The 17464-nt window shown below is 41.0% G+C and overlaps 1 protein-coding gene across 3 annotated transcripts in view; it reads left to right on the top strand.

The window, feature by feature from the left end:
- HPCAL1 (hippocalcin like 1) overlaps positions 1–17464 on the top strand; it is a 1334575-nt gene that overhangs the window by 436885 nt on the left and 880226 nt on the right. The window lies entirely within an intron of this gene.

Raw genomic sequence — 17464 nt, forward strand, 5'->3', positions numbered from 1 at the left:
CGGATGTAACCTCCACTCGTGTGGATCTGTGAAATTCCTGCTTAGGCTGTCCGCCAACACATTGTCTTTTCCTGGAACAAACTGGGATTGTAACTGGATGTTTAGACTCTGACTTCTCCCAAAGCTGCATTGTCAGTCTGCAAAGGAGGTAAGAGTGGGTGCACCCCTGCTTGTTTATGTACCACATCACAGTGGTGTTGTCTGTCCGTATCATTAAATGGCCTTGCTGGAGTTGGTGTTGAAAAGCCTCGATAGCATGCATTACTGCCAGCATTTCCTTTTGGTTTATATGCAGATGTGTTTCCTTTGGAGACCATTGTCCTTGTATACACCTGCCTTCCATGTGCGCCCCCCCATCCAAGGTCTGAGGCGTCTGTAGTCATGGTCTGTGTTATCTGTGGTTTTTTGAATGACATACCTGTGTTTTCCTGGCTCACCGAGGCCCACCATAGGAATTCCTTTTGTAGGCATGGAATGAGTGGTATGATTGTCTCCAAGTTGTTGCTGTGTTGAGACCAAATGCTTTTAGGTACCATTGAAGCTTTCTCATGTGTAGTTTTGCTAATGGAACCAGTAGAATGCAGGATGCCATGTAACCCAGGGCCTGTAGGAATCTCCTTGCAGTCATCTGGGTGAGTTTTGCTAAACCTTTGAAGTATTGAGTTAACTTCTCTTGCTTGTCTTCTGTCAGGTAAGCCATCTGAGAGGCTGTGTCTAGTTTGGCTCCTAAGAAGATTATTTGCTGGGATGGCTGCAGTCTTGACTTTTGGAAGTTGACTGTGTATCCCAGAGCTTGAAGTAATCGTATGACATAATCCAGGTTTTTTGTCAACATCAATTTGTCGTCCGCTTGTATGAGGCAGTCGTCCAGGTACAGGTAAATTTGTATACCCTGGGGCCTGCAATGAGCAATTACTGAAGCCAGGCATTTTGTAAATACTCTGGGCAGTAGATAAGCCAAATGGCAATGCTGAGAATTGATAATGCTCTGGCCCTGCAAGAAATCTGAGGTATCTTCTGCAGCTGTGTCTGATAGAGACATGCAGGTATGCCTCCTTGAGGTCCAGAGTAATCAGCCACGACTCCTTGCCCAGCATGGGAAGGAGTTGCTGTAGAGTCAGCATTTTGAACTTTGGTACTATGAGAAAGGTGTTTAATGCGGACAAGTCCAGTATTGGTCTCCATTGAGATTCTTTTCTTGGAACAAGGAACAGTCTTGAGTAAAACCCTGGTCTTGTTCTTGTTGTGGAACTCTTTCTATTGCTTTCATTCGAGTCAGCAGAGTGATTTGCTTGATAGCCTCTGCCCTTTGATGTTGTGGTAGATTTGGCATGCCTTGTTTTCTTGGTAAGGTATGAAAATGAAACCTGTACCCTCGGTCTATAATGTCCAAAATCCATTTGTCCTTTGTCAGTCTGTGCCAGTTTTCTGCAAACAGAGATAATTTCCGCCCAAGGGAGCTTCTAGTTGTTCCCTGGTAGGCGGTAGTAGAGGAAAGTCATTGAGTTTGTGGTTGTTGGGCAGGTGAAACCCCTCGTCACTTCTTTGGTTTCCTGGCTGCCATTGTCGCCCCTGTAAGGGCTTCTGTATTGGCCTCTTCCTCGCCACGCCTGTTCTTACCCCTTTGAAACTTTTCTGGATTAGGAAAGGACCAGTTTTTGAAGGCCAATTCCTACTGAATCTGGGGTTGAACCTGGAGGAAATCTTTCCCAGTCTGAACTGATTTTGCTTTTTCTTGATGGTCTTTAACACATCCTTAGCATTTGCACCAAAAGCTTGTTCTTTTCCAAAGGTGCATCCAGAAGTTTTGCTTTACATGATCTGGTAGAGGTTGATCTTTAACCAAGCATGTCTACGCATCACTGCCCCTGTCATAGCTGCCCTACATGAAGCTTCCAGTGCATCATATCCACACTGCAGGAAGTGATTGCTTACTTGCTGAGTGTTATGCACAGCTTCCTGCAAAGTCTTCCTGTCTAAAGGATCAGGAGAAGCTAATGTTTTTTGTAAATCTTCTAAGAGATAATCCTGATATTGGAACATATGAAAAAGGCAATTTAAAGCTCTCACAGATAAGGTAGTGGATGTGTAAACCTTTTTACCCCATCTCACTAATGACGTTGCTTTCCTGTTGGAGGGCAAAGGATTTTTTGAGGTGGAGGCTGAAACTCATTTAGGCCCCTGTGAAATAGTTTCCAAATCAGCAGTATGGGCCCTGAATAAATGGGAATGAGTTTCTGGGACCCTGTAATACCTGTCTGGCTTAGCTGGAGCAGGAGGAAGAGAATCAGGGGTAGCACTAGAATCAGAATACAAATCATCCAGAACATCAAGTACAGGAGGAATAGCTAAGGGCCTGTGCTGAGGCTTAAGGAAAGTCCTAAGGCGTTTCCTAGAATCAGAATATTCCTGACCCTGCCACTTGAAATGTTCCCTCATGGTGTGCAGAACTTCACCAAAAGAAATATCCTCAGGAGGGGAGGCCGAAGGTATGGAATCTTCTGCATCCGAGTCCTCATAGGTCTGGAAGAGCTCTATCTGGCTATCAGAGTGGACAGAGCCCTCAGAATCTTCATCTGAAGGAGAAGGGTCAGAGGGTTCAACCCGGGCCTTTATCAGGAGGAGGCTGGGATGCTCTCTCAGGATGGGCCTGTGAACCTCTGATCATGGAAATTAAATCAGCAGCCATGGACATAATTTGTGTCTCCGTAGTCGGCTGAGGTAAGGATTTGGAAGCAATATGCTTTGTTTTGCTGGCTGCCTTAGCCCTAGTGTAGGCCTTAATAGACATGGCCATAGGAGGCCTGGCAGCTCCACGTGCAGGAGTGACCTTGTCTACAGCAATGGTCTCGGGCATTTCCTCTGTTTCGGTATCCGGAGGAAAGTCTATAACTGGCGTTGGAGTAATATCTGGAATCGGAGTCGTCGGTAATGCGGTGTCTTCGGTTCGGAGCGGTGGAGAGACAGTCTCAGAGGGAACCGGAGCACTCGCGCTAGGTTTTGGCGTGGAGTCGGTGGTAGACACGGGCCAAGGATGTCGGTCCCGGTCTTTTCGTTTTTTGGGAGTTTGCGATGTCGGAAGATCCGACGGCATGGTGTAAGCAAATTTATCGCCGAAAAAATCTTCAGCGAACTCTGCCCGGCGCCTGAGAGTGCACTTGTTGAAGTGAGCACAGGCTACACAGGCAGAGACGTCGTGGTCTGGGCCCAGGCAAGGGAGGCAGTAAGAGTGGAAATCCTTATGAGGTATTTGTTTACCACAAAAAAGACAATTATTAACTTTTTCAGTAATTTCTGACATCGGCTGAGGCAAGAAAAGGTCCCCAACGGGGTACTTAGCTTTTTTGATGACTTCGGTATTGTAGAATACAGGAGCTGACCGACCGGCACTTGCGAACCGCTTCTGCTTCGGGCACCGCGCGGCAAGAAAGACTGAAGAAAATGGCGTCGGCTGATGCTTATGTACTCCAGCCGCTCTGACGTTGGAGAGAAATGAGACATCAGCCGACGTCGGACCCAGACTTTGGAATCCGGCCGACCGAGAGCTGCCTGAGGCAGGACAACCCACATGTTATGACTGCAGTTGCATTCTTGAAGGACATCAGCTTACACCAGGGATCTCAACCTAGCCTGTGGCACACAAAACATGCTGAGGAGACAGATAACTCTCCCATCAATTCACTCTCCTCTGTAATAGACTCCCACTGCGTGTGAAGTGCTCCTCAATGAACCTGTTCAAGTGCAAACTTGACAACTGGATGAGGATTGTAAATTCACCCCCTGGGGTGGCACCTATGTCCCTCATGGACAGGGCCAGTCACTGCTGCTCAAAAAATCACTAACAACCATCTATGTTTAAAAAGGGCACTTTTGTTTTTACAGAGCTAGGCCTGTAAATGCCCTAGAGGCATTACACTAGTAACTTCCTATGAGCCTATGCAGGCCTCCCAACATCTTCTCTCCAATAGGGCCTAATGATGTCATCCACTATAAGCTGACCTGCAGTCTTGTAAAGGTCAGACTTGTGCTGTGGCACTTGTGTAAAGTACAGAGTTCTGTGGTCTGTGTACTTAGGTAGGGGTTCTGTCCTCACTGCAGTCAATTGTGTGTCTGCTCTCTTGTTTGACATTCCAGAAAGCCTTTACACCAGCATGTGGGACACTTACCATATTCGCCTCAACAGACACTTGATATCATCAGCCATATAGGGTTTGTGGATATGCACTATTCCCACCAGGGCAGGTTAAGAGACTGGCCTGGAGGCCATGCTGAAATCACCTCTACCTATACAATATAGATCATGGTGACATGGCTTTCAGTGTATCCAGATACATCATGGCATGTTTTGTAGGCCCTGTATTTTCTTGATGAGAAAGGCATGTGGTCTCTCCAGCTACTGCATGTCTGGTGAGATACATGCAAGAGAGACCATTACACTCTTAGTGCTCAGATGAGGTTCAAGTACAGTTCCATCATACAATCTTGCGATCTGAATATGATGGCATAACCTACGGTGTGCAAAATGTATGCTTTCAATACCAGTGTGGACACTTGGAGGTCGAAGTTCAGAGTGCTATCTACATGTGTTCCCAGTGCTTGCATCACTGGGTTTCAACATAGCAGGACTGTTGTCAGCGCTGTAATTAGCATGGAATTCCACTTTTCAGAAAGACATTTATGCATTTGTAATGTGTGTGGCTTTGTCACAAATCATGTGTCTGTCTTAGCTCTTCCTGTAGTATATTATTGATGGACTCAATGATTGCACCCAATATTCAATAAATCAGCAAACTTGGTAAGCCAAAGGCCATATACTTTAGCCTGAACCGTTGAGAAAGAATGTCAAAACAGTAAAGGGCCAAGCAAAGATCCCCGAGGTACACCAATGGTGACAGCTTTACTGGTACAGGTTGCTTCATCAACTTTTACATTATGTGTTCTGTTGATGAGCTAGTTACCCATTTAGTGATGCAAGGGTTAATCCCCAACTGGGAGACGTTCTCAATGATACCTATTGGGGGGGGGGTTGTGTCAAAACCCTAAGCCAGATCATGATAGGCTGTATGGACAGACCTACCTAAATCTAGACCCATCACACAGAATCAATAGGCTGTGATAACATCACAAATTTTTACCCACAACAAATCTAAAACCTCTCCTCTTTCCTACACTATCACCTCCAGCAATGGTACTGTAATTTCTCCCTCTACCCATAGCAATGGTGTAGAAATAGACAAAAATCTTCATTTAGATGTCCATATTTCTCAAACCATCAAAAAAGTTCATAAAAAAAATGGGAGCTGTATACAGACACAAAAACTTCCTATCAGATCAATCACAGGTCGTCCTAGCCCAAACCCATCTATTACCTACCCTAATGTATGCAGCACCAATCCTAACCCAGGTAAGGAAACTGGACAGACAAACTTGAATCATGTTACAATAAAATTGCAAAATTTGCCAATAACTCCACTTTTGGAAACCATCACTGCCTAGCCCTAAAGGAAGTACAGTGGCTTGAACTTCTTCAGTTAGTTACCACCAACTAGTTCTTGATTACAAAATTCTAAGGCATCCTCACAAAACTCCAGCACTAAACCAACTACTGACCCAATACTCAGTAAATCGTCCTCTCCGTTCTACCAACAAAACTCTCCTATGCATCTCAAATGCTAACACTGCTGGCAAAGCTCTATTCTCGTAAATCATAGCTAGAAAGTAGAATAACCTACCCCATAATGCATCTTCTGCATCATCTGTAACACATTTCAAAAACTCACTTAAGTCGCATCTTATAGATTCCTGGCTCTGTCCATGAATTACATAAATACTTTCCTTCTTTCACTCCTCCTCACCTTCCTCACTACTACTTCTTACTGTCTTCATGCTACAGTGATGGAAACTCCTCATTTGACTTCCATCTGGGGCCAAATTCTTCTGCAATTTAAGCTTGCTAAAAACAAATCCATTATACATGTGCATTTTTTACTTGTCTTATGACCTTTTGCAATTATTGTTTAATTAATATGGAGCTTTTCTCCCCGGGCCTCTGCTGTAAATGGACTTCGTTCCAGTCAGACATTCCCAGTCAACAAATGTAAAAAAAATAAATAAAATTTACCTCCTGATATGGTTGAATACACACTTCAATACACCCCACACAGGGTATTTTCCTGTAGAAGGGTGTACATATCAACATGCATCCATCTGAGGTGGGGGAGGGGGTACCTGATGCACACATGTATAGACACATTCAAACTCCAGCTGTGAGGTAGACCAAAATGTCATCATGGACCTTTTCTAAATGGACACTAGTAATATCCCAGCTATGTGCAACAGACCTTTGCAAGTTGTTAATGCTACATCTAGTCTGTTACATGTGATAGATGTCCTCAGAGGTCATCGAGGGCATGCACGATGACAACACTATCATCTTGTGGAACTTGACTAGGTCAAGGAATTTGACAAATCCACACAGACGTACTCAATCAACAGTGTAAGATGTGGCCATAAACAGATATACTACAAAGTGGGTACACCAGTGTATAACATGTGGCATCTCACTATGTTGAAATGTGTGAAGTGACCTATATCTTGCATCCAGTGATCATGTCCATACATCAGGGCAGTCTGCTAGTTCCTTTCCTGTCTATTAGTTAAGTGATGGACATCACAGATGATATCCTGTGTCCTTCCACATTCTGATGATTTTAGGTTGAGAGCCGTTAGTGGTGTACGTACATGGTGGTGGTGAGTGTGTGTGTGTGTGTGTGTCTGTGACGATCTTGGTTTTAGTGTTATGGAAATTTTTTTTTAAGTTGAGGTGTAGAGTTAAGGGCAAGTTTAGGGTTAAGGGTAGCATGCATTATAAGGTGGGAGGGGGTGGCTTTATTGGCCTGAATGTACACATAAAGACAAAGTAAAAACTCATAGAAATTCACCAGCCATGAAGTTGAAACACTGGTATGTCCCTTAAGGGTTCATTTGCATACAGTCCCATGGGCCTCTAACTACATGCAGTTTAAGGTTTAACACTGTAAAGACTCTAGCTTGACTGTCTTTTTATCATTTGGTTTGCATGTCATTTGGGATATTTTTGCAGGAACAAGGTTTATGGACATCAGGCTTAATGTTAACTTCTATTTTCTAAAGTACAGCCAAACAATCCATTTGTCTTGGATTGAGGAGGTTAAAAAAAAAATCTGTGCGATATTTTTACTGTCTGGCAAATACCTAAATAGAAAATATGTGGGGAAGGAATTGGAAAATCGGTCAACATGGTTAAGGGTATGGTAATCATTAAAAGATGCAAATAGTAGGGCTAGCCTGCTGAAATATACTGGACGTGTAGTAGTCAACTGGTTGAATCATAGGCAAATCAAATCCTGTGCTGCCCACAGGATACTAGGCACAGAAATGTGAAGATGTAGCAGCGAGGACAGCATCAAGTATACAGACAGCCAGAATAAAAATCCTGTGTGGTGGGAACAGCTAAGTGATGGGCGAGAGAAACATGAATACCTTAAATGAAAGAGAATGAATACACTACTTGTGTTTGTCACTGAATTTAAGGAAAAGTTTAGAAAAATGCATTCAGTGGGAATATTCCCAGATTTTGAGAGCTCATTATGGAAGCTAGGATGGTGACAACCATAAGACAAACATTTCAGGGAGAGCATACAGTGCCTGGGTAGATGCAGAAAAATAAAAAAAAAAAAGCAAAAGAGATGGCGGAGTGAGAGGTTATGCATGCCACTGACCAGTATGGAATGAGAAGAAAGTCTTAGACCCAATATACGACACAAAGTTAAGAAAATTTAGCTTGGAACTGCTTGTACAGATACTTCTGTACTCTAGAAAGTCTGGCTAAGACTGTGCCCTAGTGTCTCATATATATATATGCTGGAGGTGTGAAACAAGAGAAGGTGGTACACAGAAGCATATCTTTCTGGACCGTGAACAATTGGTGTACTTTAGGGCAGTAATTAGAACAATGGAAACAGCAATAGTTGGTTTGAGGTTTATTTTACAAATGAGATGTTCATATTGGATTGTGCTAGTACAGGCAAGTCAGGGTAACTAAAAGCACTCATCTGTTAATCATAGTACCAAAACAAGTTAAGAAATAGGAGAGCCGCCCACTTTGACACATCCTAGATGTGACTTTGGTTTCTACTGTGAAGTTGTCACATTTATTTGCAAGTAAATTAGCAGTATCTTTAGGGTCACTGTGGGTAATACCTTTGTATATTGACACAAGGCATTGCAGAGTGTCATTTCATAATTATCTGATGCAGTAGAGGATTTAAGATTATCTTTGACAGAGGATGATATATATTTTTTTTTGTGTTCCACTATGATCTCCCTTATGGTAACTTAGATTTTTGCTGAGCTTTCTGACGGTCTTTAATGTGTGTAGAGTTTGATTTATTATACGCCTTGATTAGTTTTTTTGTTACTATATAGCTTATTAATGTTGCACTCCACCAAGGTGGCTTATTTTAAACATTCCTCAATATATTTGGTACTAACTGAGACAGCTTGAATTATGTTATTTCTTAGACGAGTAAAATTAAGCAATATAAATGACAGCTGAGGCTACATGAAGGCTGGAAATTCTGCATCTGAATTTTAACAGGTTTGTCTTTTTAAACGTCCTTGTGGACCTCACACTTTGTATCTGTAAGGAGAAGACCTGGACAATTATGCTAAACTCTCCCTATTATATCATCCCAAATGGGACTTGAATACACAGTCCCTGGCTTGGTGGCCAATGCCTTATCTATTAGGCACCTTGATGCACTGATACTGTAGTAGTATAAGAAGAGCACAGATTATGTTCCGATATTCAGAAAAAGACAAATCAGTTGAGAGCTAGCGTGGCACAAGACCCAACCTTAACAAATGTTAAGCACCCCTTGCTAAAGCTGTTAAGGTCAGGTCTAATGCTCAGCAGTAAAATCTGCCTGTAATGACCAGCAGAAGACAGCTGCAGAATAAAATAATTGGTTTGGCTTGCTGTCATTTAGTAATGTCCTGACTTCCTGTAATAAACTTAAAAAATTACCATTTGCCTGCATTTTCTGATGGACACAAACTCTGAAACCTAAATGCTTGTCATTATTTAGTGCCTTAATCCCCAGTAATTATTCTGAAAACCATCAACTTTATGAGGAGCAGACCAAATATACGAGACAAAAATCTGGACATTTTGTGAAAAACTGGACAATTGAGAGTCATAAGAAGGTGACTGTAAACAGAAGGGAGTGTGTTACACTGTCATCCTGACAGTGCTAGCCAAGTGTTTTATGGCTTTGAAAGCCCTTAAACACAACTTTTTTCTTTCTTTTTTAGATTAATTTGTAGTACATAGAGCAGATAAAAATTATGACTGGGTCTCCGATCCTAACTTGTATGTTCACAACATTGATGCCAAGAAATTCACCCAGAGAGCGAAGCTCTCAAGGTAAAGTTCTTGACATACATGTCTTGAACACAATTCAGACTGGCGACCGGATCATAATCTTCTATACTGTGGTCATGGGCAGTGTCACAGTATATATGTGCTGACCAAGCTTGCCTGAGTGCTACTTTGTGGACCACCTTCCAAGCTGAGGCTTGTTTGTGCTACATGTTGTTTATGTGAATGAATTTGTGGGGCTATTAATGATTTGGCACACAAGACGGGTGCTGAACACAGGCACTGATGTGTCTGAACATTTGGGTACAGCTGCTGTGATATGGCATAGAGACTTGGCAATAAATATCAGTGTAAATGGACATGCAAAAATCTTGCAGACAGGCTTATCACAGTACTGCCTTGTAGGTGAAGCCTTCCAGCTGGTTCTGCAGACACTGCAGTGCAGCACTATACCAAAAGGAAGTCAATGTGATGTGGGTAGAGAGATAATGTACTGGAGTACTAACTCATGGCCTAAACATTTTATGGAGGGAGGGTGCAATATAGCTCCACTGCATAGAATTTTTAAATTCTTGGATATGCCTCTGAGGAATTGACCTTTCCAGGATCATTCTTAAGGGAGGCATCAAACTGCACTGGTTGGATGGAGACAGCAGTTCTGTCTTATAAATTGCATCTCTGTTAAAGTAGGTACCCAACTTTTGTAGATGTGACTATTCATATTTTAAACTCTTCCAAACATACTGGTACACTCTGATACAAGACACATACTCGTTATATCATACTTCCACCACACTTATTAACCCACAAAATTTTTTTTGTGTGTGTGCGTCTTTCCCCTTCCATTAACTGATGATAATCAATACCCTCTTAACTGATGAGCCAATTTACTTAACCATCATTAGGTGGGTCAAAGGTCAACTGAGGGGAGCTTTTATGTAGGAAGCTATCAGGGATAGCTTGTGACTCTTTGTTTTTCTGCCTACCCCTTCTTGTGGCTCCCAGTGGAAGCCCATAGTTGGGGCATGCTAAAAAGCATCAGCGCTGCTCCACGCCTCACTTCCACATGGGGATGAGGTCAACACTTCTACTCCACTCACCCAAAAGGAGGCACCACACAATTGTTTCTTTGATCCTAACCAAGGAAATCATCTCATGCGTACATGTCCTTGTGGAAGCACCCTAACCCATTGTCGGTATACCCATCTTTCTTACCAGTGCCATTCAGTGCCCGAGCTATTACTTGAGCAAGGGTCAACCTGGGCCATAGTCAAGGATTTATCTCTCTATGCCACCATACAAACACAACACAAATGCAATACACGCACATATTACTTTATTACACCTCCAACAAATATTTCATTTCAGAGACTGTCACTGTCAGATAAAACAGTGTGGCAACTTTCAAGCTATGTGGGATTTCTCAATACCAAGAACTGCATACCCAGGCCATTACTTCCACAGTCTTACAAAACACCCTGTAGTACTGTGCATTTCTCATTTTGTTAATATTCAGAGCAGAGCTGCAACTTGTCATTGTGAGTTTCCATATGAGAAACATTTTGTATGGAAATTGTCAAGTGAGATTTAGGATGAACAGCTCTGCTGAATTCCTTTACAGAACAAAAGCAATCTGCTAGTTGTCAACAGCAAAAAGAATAATTGTCCCCATCTAGAGTACAAATGCATTCCATGGTAGTATTCAAACAGTAATACATTGGAATTACACAAAAACTCCTTCCCCTGAATAGAAACACAGACAATGGTATTGTGAATATCACGTCTAGTCTCAACATTCTGATGTTACAAATAAACACTGGTTGCTAAGCAATAAAAATAATTACTTCCACAATATGATTTCTCATTTAAGGCCAAAAATGAATAAGTACAGTTCTACAGCTTGTTAAGTTTACATGTATTCTCAAAATATTGACTTTTTGCCAAACACGAGTAGGTCCAGTTAAAAAAAGTTAGTAGCACAACCTACCAACATTTTAATAGTACAGTTTCATTAAACCTTAACTGCATAAGAAAATACATGGACAACTGCTGACACGACATAAATAAGTAAAATAGAACAGAACTTCTCAATTTTCCCTATCAAAGAGGGTGGGAGGATGGCAGAATGGTTAAGGTGTTTACCTTGCAGACACAAAGTGCAGGATTTGATTCTCACAAGGGGTACTTGGCTAGGATTAAAAATGGCCCCACAAGGGCAAATAGCCTAGTACTAACCTATGAACCTATTACTGTAAGCAGAATAAATAGAAAGGTTAGCCTTTTTATACACCTGAGCTAAAGGCAGTTTCTTATTGCTATTACATCTACAAATGCCAGGAAACAAGAAAAACCTGAAACATTTATATTACCTTCTGCAACATTCTTTTCTAGCCCAAGAATTCATGAGTATAATGTGCAGATGTGCAACTATCTTGTACAGAGTGTCTAATTTACCATCGGGTAATGAATCAATGCAATGTCTAGCATACAACTCCATTTCAGTTCTCATAAATGGCACACATGAGTGTACAGTACATCATTGTGCAATGAGGCCGACGTGATCAGAACGGTAGCAAGCTTTACGTAGCTTGACAGTGAAGTTAGGATAAGGAGGCTGGTTAAGTTGAAGTCTTGTCTTACCAAGCAGCTACATAACAGTCAGTTAATGCAGACAGAGTTTCACACTTACTATTATATCAAAGGTGCATTTTAATGCAAAACCTGTTGTAATGTCAACATTTTAAGGGAATTAGAGTAATGTTAAAGATGGTCTCTGATCTGGGGCCTTTACCCCCCCCCCCCCAATTATCTTTGGTTTTGTCCAGATTCTTAAGCGAAGAATTTGAGAGCCGTGGCTGTTTGACCCATGCAAGACACAACAGACTAGCTCCTCTTTGGTTATTCCATTAGGAACGAATCACAAGTCTACAAAACTCCAAGTAATCAAAACTGCTACCCTACCTAACTCCATCCTCAATGATCAAATTGTACACAACGTTGATCTGCAACGTTTGCAAATAACTTGCACCATTGTGTTTAATATTTCCATGCATTGAGACTGTATATGCATTGTATATTGTGCTTTTTCTTGTATGTACGATTAATGTTATGTGGAGCTTTTCTCCCCGGGCCTCTACTGAAATTGGGCTCACCTAGGCCTAGTAGACTTTCCCGGTTAACAAATGCAATAACTAAATAAATAAGTTGAACATTTAGTGAATACCACCTTCAACAAGTTACTTGACAGGATAATGCCCACTGTCTGTATCCACGTGAACAGACTTATCTATTGCAGTTATCTGATGAAGATTAATTCCTTATGTGCTGTATGTAAATACAAGTGTGGTCTCTGCTTCAACCTGTACTTAATCAGGTGTAAAAAGCAATTCTGCATCATGAGCTTGTCACAGACTTAAATAAATATTTGCCATGCTTACTATTTGACAATGTAGGTTGCCTCAGCTATATGCTTCTCTGAATGCCTTTGATATACACTGGGTTCTTTCTCAAGAGAAGTATCTGGCATTTTAGCTTACAGGGTTACAGCTATTGAGTTGCATTATTCTACAAATGAGCAGTTTAAACCTCTCGGCATTTACTTGGACAGTCTAATCCACAGAGAACCACTTAAGATAGTGCTTCCAGGTTGCCCCGGAAAATGGTTACTTCTACCTAGACGGCTTTGGTGCAATTAAAAAGACAGTAAGCAACTAATACATCAAGCAACAAGATGTAAATCAAGCAGTAAATGCGTTCTCCCATCAAAGGTACGTTTCTCAATGTTGATCTTCTGGATAATTTTCTCTGGAACATCTGAGTGTTTTCATGTTTACAGTAGACTCCTCTTATCCGGTCTTGCTTGGACCAGACGTTAGGCTGGATAAACGAATGGCTGGTTAATCAGAAAAAGCATACAAAATAGCATTTATAGGTTATAAATCAGCTAGAATGACAGGATTTCTGTTATGCATTTTTCTAAATAATATGAAGTTTAAAACTCAAATGTCTGTCATTATTTAGCCTAGAGGAGACAGAAGTGCTGTTCTTATCTGTTGTCTTTTGTTAGGGCTATGGCAGAAATTTCATGGCTAGTTCAAGAGAAGGCCCATTAAAGAGGTCAGATAAGGGGGAGTCTACTGTACTGGCCAGAGCAGTAGCTTCCCTACTGAAGAGGACCTGTCTGGTCTTCTATCATGCTTTCACCTGTGACTGACTTTGAGAGCCTTGTTTCACCATAATAGGAGGTGGCCATGCAGGTTTGCTAGCAGACAGAAATTTCAGACTAGGTTTTCCACTGCCTGCTGTATCATTGTCTATTAAGACTTTCTCAACAACTAGACCTGTACTGTGCCACTGTTCCAAGTCTGCAGTTTTACACAGTTGAGTCTTTCGGCTTTCGTTAGGGCTCGCCACAGCAGAACTCTGGTCCGCTAATGATTGGCAGAAGATTGTTACGTGCCGAGTTGACAGCCCTGACGCACAACCTTCAATGAAGGTACGCCCATTCACGCATGTCTCCACACAGAAGACGCTCTAGCTGAGAATCAAACAGGACAATGTCTTACTGTGAGGCAACAACGCTACCGCAGCACCACCACCGCAGTTTTGCACAGTCATCTTTGTCTTTAGTTTAATCACTCCCCCCCCCCCCCCCCATATCATCTGGCTGTGAGAAGTGTAACATCAAGGAGTACATTTTAGGGAAAACTCCTCCCCCTTTCTGAGATTTGTCTTTCCTGAACTTGAAGAATCTAGTTTTACCATCAAAACCCGATTCTGATATAAATTTTTTTTGTCTGTTTATTATACTTCTGCATATCTCTTCTTTGGGAAATATGATATCCTTTACTGGCCAGACAGCCATTGGTCTTCTCTCAAGAAGTACTTGAGAAGAGTTTCATCTGTCTAACATGGAATTTCCTTCACTCTCCAAAAATGCATACTTTTATGTAAAAGATCTGCACTTTCAGTCTCCAATGGAGAGAATTTTACAGAGATGTACAGTGTCAGCAGCAAAACAGGTAGTACACTTGCTTTGGAGTAGAAGGTTGTGTGTTCTATTCCCATACTGGGTAAATCATTTGGTGATATTGCAGTGCAGTACAAGGGGGGGTGCTGTACTCATGAAACTACCATCCTTCAGATGAGGTATTAAACTGAGGCTTCATCTGCATGAGTTGGTGGTAGCTCAGGTGGAGTAAAAGATCTCACTGCACCTAGCAAAGAGTATGAGAAATTTCCTGAGGTCAAAGACAAATTTCCCCTAGTAGTATAAATACCACCTCAGGGCTCCCCTGAAGAGAGGCTACTAGCCTAGTTACCAACAAAGCATAAATAAAAATAAAAACTAAAATACAATATATCTTCATTATTTCTGCTTGATATGAATTGAAAAGACCTTGCTTCTGATCTCCTCTTTCTAGCTATATATAGGGAACATCTTACACCTGGGATAGAGGACATGAGCTCCTGTGAGGAAGCCATGCAGTCAGTAGGTAATCCATTTCCTTAATTATAACACCCATATGACCCAGTACCAGACTTCCCAAGACCTCCCTACTATGTAGGAGGTCACTTGTTTTTCATCTAATTCTCCAGGAACAAAAGTCATTTCTGTTGCTACAACGTCAGTTTGATGAAGTTCTGAAGTTGAGTAGTAATATACATTCATAAAGCAAATAAATTAGAAAGAGGACATCCCTGCTTGGTTCCTCTCTTTAAATGCAGCTCGTCAGAGAAGCACCTTTCCATCACTATTCTTGCCTCCAACTCTTCAGGTATCCTTGTTAACTGTAAGTTTCTACCAGGAAATGCAAATGCTACCCATTTGCCCTACTCATAAAATCCCAACTGAAAGACTGGCTACAACTCTTTCCACTTTCCGTTGCCCGTATCAGTCTGCTAAAAAGCTGTTTCACTCTAGAGTTATCAAAAACAGCTGCTTAACAGAAACCTTTCTAAATTCATGTCTATTATCCAAATACTCCCTTGCTATCTGCAGTTCCTCTTTTTGTTCTGAGATTCTGATTTTTCTGCAATACTTCAACCTTTGCCAACTTGTCTAAATGATTCCTACAAGTTTGTACCCATATCACTCCTGTCATTTCTGCAGCACTTTTTAAACTTCATTTTTGTTTTATCCTTTTCATTACCTATCATTCCTGAATACTGTCAATCTTCCCTAACAACTCTCCAATCACCTGTATTATCCATTCCTTAAATTCCTCTCTTAACAGGTTAATTATGAAAACATCAGTCTCATTTTTATCTCCGCTTTTATAGATGCCTAATCTGATAAAGTTATTGGATGAGTCTTAAAGCTTTGAGTTAAACACAAATGCTCCTGTGAAACACTTCCAATCTAGTCTAGTTCATTTATCGTACCTCAAGAATTGGTATGCAGATTCCAGAGTTCCTGTCCTGAATTCAAATCTTCCACACTAAATATTCTTGTACACGTCTTCATAAAACTACTCTCACTGGTTATATTTTCCTTGGGTCCTCCAGTTTACAGACAGCATCATAAATAACATTCCATGCTCAAAGGGTCTTATTTCTCCCAAACTTTTGTCATAATTGATATTCCTGTCTCAGTTTTTAAGTGCAAAAGTTTCACATCTTGTTTCACAACACTCATCATGTAGTTGATGTACAAAGGGCATTAAATTAAGACGGGCATAAAAATCTCTCTCCAGCAAAAATAATGACATCCTAAGGAATATGTTTTATCACCAAAATAGTACATGCTTTAACACACGATAAAGATGCATAAAGCATGCATATTTGGGTTTGCACAATGTACAGTAAGCTGTTCGGTAAGCACACTGATGCAGTCATCTTCAAGGCCTGAATGGAGAGAGTCATATTAGTATTAGTACTACGATTAACATCAAAGACATACATTCAATAATTATTAGTATATGAAGTACACTGCTTCAGTCTCACACGTCTAAAAAAAAATAAAATAAAAAGATGCAATGCTGTACAAGTGAAAAACATAGTTAATGCTACAGACCACCTACATAAAACACTGGCAAGTGCAACATAATGCAGGAAACAATTTTTTTTCTTTTAAGTGATCATCTCTGTAACAGAGCTATACAGTTTTATAGACTGAAACAAAGCCTTCAGTAATAAATAAAGCTAGTTTGAAGTTCAATCAATTAAAAGGTTGATATAAATTTTTGCAAGGTACATAAACAAGTTAAACACTTTCCATCGTAGCAACAATAAGATCCATGTAGTCATCTAATGAACTTATGTTTAATTTAACAGAGTTCTCATGTTATGTCAAACGTGTATTATATATGTACACCAAAGTACACATACATTTACGTGTGTGTATATCTATACATTATACACAGTGGCTATAAAAAAAAAAAGTGTACATACCCCTGTTAAATTGCCAGGTTTTTGTGAAATAAAACAATGAGACCACAATAAATCATTTCAAAACTTTTCCCACCTTTAATGTGACCTATAACCTGTACAATTCTATTGAAAATTAAATCTGTTAGGGGAAAAATATAAAAAATAAAAAACGTACAATAAGCTGGTTGCATAATTCTGCACACCCATACTTTGTTGAAGCACCTTTTGAATTAATTACAGCGTTCAGTCTTCTTGGGTAGGAGTCTATCACAGCATGGCACATCTTGACTTGGCAATATTTGACCACTCTTCCTTGCCAAACCGCTCCCAATTGGTCAGATTGCAAGGGCATCTCTTGTGCACAACCCTCTTGAGGTCACCCCACAGATTTTCTATTGGATTTAGGTCTGGGATCTGGCTGGGCCATTCCAAAACTTAAATTTTCTTCTGGTGAAGCCATTCTTTTATGCTTGGGGTCATTGTCGTGTTGAAAGGTGAAATTCCTCTTCAGCTTTCTAGCAAACGCCTAAAGGTTTTGGGCCAAAAGTGACTGGTATTTGGAACTGTTCATAATTCCTTCAATTTTGACTAAAGCCCCAGTTCCAGCTGAAGAAAAGCAACCCCAAAGCATGATGCTGCCACCACCATGCTTCACCGTGGGGATGTTCTTTT

Source organism: Protopterus annectens, chromosome 1.part1 (assembly GCF_019279795.1).
Source record: "Protopterus annectens isolate FY-2018-M chromosome 1.part1, PAN1.0, whole genome shotgun sequence".
In the NCBI taxonomy this organism is placed as follows: Eukaryota; Metazoa; Chordata; order Ceratodontiformes; family Protopteridae; genus Protopterus; species Protopterus annectens.